Source organism: Onthophagus taurus, chromosome 8, assembly GCF_036711975.1.
Source record: "Onthophagus taurus isolate NC chromosome 8, IU_Otau_3.0, whole genome shotgun sequence".
Taxonomy (NCBI): domain Eukaryota; kingdom Metazoa; phylum Arthropoda; class Insecta; order Coleoptera; family Scarabaeidae; genus Onthophagus; species Onthophagus taurus.
The window spans coordinates 11,727,716-11,733,715 of NC_091973.1; positions in this window are offsets into that span (position 1 = coordinate 11,727,716).

The window sequence follows — 6,000 nt, forward strand, 5'->3', positions numbered from 1 at the left end:
GTGATATTCAGACGCCAAATGACATCTTGGAGCAAGTTGGAGATAAAAAACAAAACGTGCCCAAAACGTGATATTATGACGTTATACGCCGTTCTGAGACATGTTTGAACTTTCTATCACTTTTGGTTCCGGTAATTCTCTTGGCCATACTTGTGATATTCAGGCGTCAAATGACATCTAGGAGCATGTTGGAGATAAAAAACAAAATGTGCCCAAAACGTGATATTATGACGTTATACGCCCTTTTGAGCTATGTTTGAACTTTCTATCACTTTTGGTTCCGGTAATTCTGTCGACCATATTTGTGATATTCAGGCGTCAAATGACATCTTGGAGCATGTTGGAGATAAAAAACAAAATGTGCCCAAAACGTGATATTATGACGTTATACACCGTTCTGAGACATGTTTGAACTTTCTATCACTTTTCGTTCCGGTAATTCTGTCGACCATATATTTGATATTCAGGCGCCAAATGACATCTTGGAGCATGTTGGAGATAAAAAACAAAATGTGCCCAAAACGTGATATTATGACGTTATACGACGTTCTGAGCCATGTTTGAACTTTCTATCACTTTTGGTTCCGATAATTCTGCTGACCATGTTTGTGATATTCAGGCGCCAAATGACATCTTGGAGCATGTTGGAGATAAAAAACAAAATGTGCCCAAAACGTGATATTATGACGTTATACGCCCTTTTGAGCCATGTTTGAACTTTCTATCACTTTTGGTTCCGGTAATTCTGTCGACCATATTTGTGATATTCAGGCGTCAAATGACATCTTGGAGCATGTTGGAGATAAAAAACAAAATGTGCCCAAAACGTGATATTATGACGTTATACGCCGTTCTGAGCCATGTTTGAACTTTCTATCACTTTTGGTTCCGGTAATTCTGTTGGCCATACTTTTGATATTCAGGCGTCAAATGACATCTAGGAGCATGTTGGAGATAAAAAACAAAATGTGCCCAAAACGTGATATTATGACGTTATACGCCGTTCTGAGCCATGTTTGAACTTTCTATCACTTTTGGTTCCGATAATTCTGTTGACCATATTTGTGATATTCAGGCGCCAAACGACATCTTGGATCATGTTCGAGATAAAAAACAAAATGTGCCCAAAACGTGTTATTATGACGTTATACGCCGTTTTGAGCCATGTTTGAACTTTCTATCACTTTTGGTTCCGATAATTCTGCTGACCATATTTGTGATATTCAGACGCCAAATGACATCTTGGAGCAAGTTGGAGATAAAAAACAAAATGTGCCCAAAACGTGATATTATGACGTTATACGCCGTTCTGAGCCATGTTTGAACTTTCTATCACTTTCGGTTCCGATAATTCTGTTGACCATATTTGTGATATTCAGGCGTCAAATGACATCTTGGAGCATGTTGGAGATAAAAAACAAAATGTGCCCAAAACGTGATATTATGACGTTATACGACGTTCTGAGCCATGTTTGAACTTTCTATCACTTTTGGTTCCGGTAATTCTGTCGACCATATTTGTGATATTCAGGCGTCAAATGACATCTTGGAGCATGTTGGAGATAAAAAACAAAATGTGCCCAAAACGTGATATTATGACGTTATACGGCCTTTTGAGCCATGTTTGAACTTTCTATCACTTTTGGTTCCGGTAATTCTGTCGACCATATTTGTGATATTCAGGCGTCAAATGACATCTTGGAGCATGTTGGAGATAAAAAACAAAATGTGCCCAAAACGTGATATTATGACGTTATACGGCCTTTTGAGCCATGTTTGAACTTTCTATCACTTTTGGTTCCGGTAATTCTGTCGACCATATTTGTGATATTCAGGCGTCAAATGACATCTTGGAGCATATTGGAGATAAAAAACAAAATGTGCCCAAAACGTGATATTATGACGTTATACGACGTTCTGAACCATGTTGAACTTTCTATCACTTTTGGTTCCGATAATTCTGCTGACCATATTTGTGATATTCAGACGCCAAATGACATCTTGGAGCAAGTTGGAGATAAAAAACAAAATGTGCCCAAAACGTGATATTATGACGTTATACGCCGTTCTGAGACATGTTTGAACTTTCTATCACTTTTCGTTCCGGTAATTCTGTCGACCATATATTTGATATTCAGATGCCAAATGTCACATTGGAGCATGTTGGAGATAAAAAACAAAATGTGCCCAAAACGTGATATTATGACGTTATACGCCGTTTTGAGCCATGCTTGAACTCTCTATCACTTTTGGTTCCGATAGTTCTGCTGACCATATTTGTGATATTCAGACGCCAAATGACATCTTGGAGCAAGTTGGAGATAAAAAACAAAATGTGCCCAAAACGTGATATTATGACGTTATACGCCGTTTTGAGCCATGTTTGAACTCTGTATCACTTTTGGTTTCGATAATTCTGCTGACCATATTTGTGATATTCAGACGCCAAATGACATCTTGGAGCAAGTTGGAGATAAAAAACAAAACGTGCCCAAAACGTGATATTATGACGTTATACGCCATTCTGAGACATGTTTGAACTTTCTATCACTTTTGGTTCCGGTAATTCTGTCGACCATATTTGTGATATTCAGAGGCCAAATGACATCTTGGAGCAAGTTGGAGATAAAAAACAAAACGTGCCCAAAACGTGATATTATGACGTTATACGACGTTCTGAGCCATGTTTGAACTTTCTATCACTTTTTGTTCCGATAATTCTGCTGACCATATTTGTGATATTCAGGCACCAAATGACATCTTGGAGCATGTTGGAGATGAAAAACAAAATGTGCCCAAAACGTGATATTATGACGTTATACGCCGTTCTGAGCCATGTTTGAACTTTCTATCACTTTTGGTTCCGGTAATTCTCTTGGCCATACTTGTGATATTCAGGCGTCAAATGACATCTAGGAGCATGTTGGAGATAAAAAACAAAATGTGCCCAAAACGTGATATTATGACGTTATACGCCCTTTTGAGCTATGTTTGAACTTTCTATCACTTTTGGTTCCGGTAATTCTGTCGACCATATTTGTGATATTCAGGCGTCAAATGACATCTTGGAGCATGTTGGAGATAAAAAACAAAATGTGCCCAAAACGTGATATTATGACGTTATACGCCGTTCTGAAACATGTTTGAACTTTCTATCACTTTTCGTTCCGGTAATTCTGTCGACCATATATTTGATATTCAGGCGCCAAATGACATCTTGGAGCATGTTGGAGATAAAAAACAAAATGTGCCCAAAACGTGATATTATGACGTTATACGACGTTCTGAGCCATGTTTGAACTTTCTATCACTTTTGGTTCCGATAATTCTGCTGACCATGTTTGTGATATTCAGGCGCCAAATGACATCTTGGAGCATGTTGGAGATAAAAAACAAAATGTGCCCAAAACGTGATATTATGACGTTATACGCCGTTTTGAGCCATGTTTGAACTTTCTATCACTTTTGGTTCCGATAATTCTGCTGACCATATTTGTGATATTCAGACGCCAAATGACATCTTGGAGCAAGTTGGAGATAAAAAACAAAATGAGCCCAAAACGTGATATTATGACGTTATACGCCGTTCTGAGACATGCTTGAACTTTCTATCACTTTTCGTTCCGGTAATTCTGTCGACCATATATTTGATATTCAGGCGCCAAATGACATCTTGGAGCATGTTGGAGATAAAAAACAAAATGTGCCCAAAACGTGATATTATGACGTTATACGCCCTTTTGAGCCATGTTTGAACTTTCTATCACTTTTGGTTCCGGTAATTCTGTCGACCATATTTGTGATATTCAGGCGTCAAATGACATCTTGGAGCATGTTGGAGATAAAAAACAAAATGTGCCCAAAACGTGATATTATGACGTTATACGCCGTTTTGAGCCATGTTTGAACTCTCTATCACTTTTGGTTCCGGTAATTCTGTCGACCATATTTGTGATATTCAGGCGCCAAATGACATCTTGGAGCATGTTGGAGATAAAAAACAAAATGTACCCAAAACGTGATATTATGACGTTATACGCCCTTTTGAGCCATGTTTAAACTTTCTATCACTTTTGGTTCCGGAAATTCTGTCGACCATATTTGTGATATTCAGGCGTCAAATGACATCTTGGAGCATGTTGGAGATAAAAAACAAAATGTGCCCAAAACGTGATATTATGACGTTATACGACGTTCTGAGCCATGTTTGAACTTTCTATCACTTTTGGTTCCGGTAATTCTGTCGACCATATATTTGATATTCAGATGCCAAATGTCACATTGGAGCATGTTGAAGATAAAAACAAAATGTGCCCAAAACGTGATATTATGACGTTATACGCCCTTTTGAGCCATGTTTGAACTTTCTATCACTTTTCGTTCCGGTAATTCTGTCGACCATATATTTAATATTCAGGCGCCAAATGACATCTTGGAGCATGTTGGAGATAAAAAACAAAATGTGCCCAAAACGTGATATTATGACGTTACGCCGTTCTGAGACATGTTTGAACTTTCTATCACTTTTGGTTCCGGTAATTCTGTCGACCATATTTGTGATATTCAGGCGTCAAATGACATCTTGGAGCATGTAGGAGATAAAAAACAAAATGTGCCCAAAACGTGATATTATGACGTTATACGCCGTTTTGAGCCATGTTTGAACTCTCTATCACTTTTGGTTCCGGTAATTCTGTCGACCATATTTGTGATATTCAGGCGTCAAATGACATCTTGGAGCATGTTGGAGATAAAAAACAAAATGTGCCGAAAACGTGATATTATGACGTTATACGCCGTTTTGAGCCATGTTTGAACTTTCTATCACTTTTGGTTCCGATAATTCTGCTGACCATATTTGTGATATTCAGACGCCAAATGACATCTTGGAGCAAGTTGGAGATAAAAAACAAAATGTGCCCAAAACGTGATATTATGACGTTATACGCCGTTCTGAGACATGTTTGAACTTTCTATCACTTTTCGTTCCGGTAATTCTGTCGACCATATATTTGATATTCAGATGCCAAATGTCACATTGGAGCATGTTGGAGATAAAAAACAAAATGTGCCCAAAACGTGATATTATGACGTTATACGACGTTCTGAGCCATGTTTGAACTTTCTATCACTTTTGGTTCGGATAATTCTGCTGACCATATTTGTGATATTCAGGCGCCAAATGACATCTTGCAGCATGTTGGAGATAAAAAACAAAATGTGCCCAAAACGTGATATTATGACGTTATACGACGTTCTGAACCATGTTTGAACTTTCTATCACTTTTGGTTCCGATAATTCTGCTGACCATATTTGTGATATTCAGGCGCCAAATGACATCTTGGAGCATGTTGGAGATAAAAAACAAAATGTGCCCAAAACGTGATATTATGACGTTATACGCCGTTTTGAGCCATGTTTGAACTTTCTATCACTTTTGGTTCCGGTAATTCTGTTGACCATACTTGTGATATTCAGGCGTCAAATGACATCTAGGAGCATGTTGGAGATAAAAAACAAAATGTACCCAAAACGTGATATTATGACGTTATACGCCGTTCTGAGACATGCTTGAACTTTCTATCACTTTTCGTTCCGGTAATTCTGTCGACCATATATTTGATATTCAGGCGCCAAATGACATCTTGGAGCATGTTGGAGATAAAAAACAAAATGTGCCCAAAACGTGATATTATGACGTTATACGCCCTTTTGAGCCATGTTTGAACTTTCTATCACTTTTGGTTCCGGTAATTCTGTCGACCATATTTGTGATATTCAGGCGTCAAATGACATCTTGGAGCATGTTGGAGATAAAAAACAAAATGTGCCCAAAACGTGATATTATGACGTTATACGCCGTTTTGAGCCATGTTTGAACTCTCTATCACTTTTGGTTCCGGTAATTCTGTCGACCATATTTGTGATATTCAGGCGCCAAATGACATCTTGGAGCATGTTGGAGATAAAAAACAAAATGTACCCAAAACGTGATATTA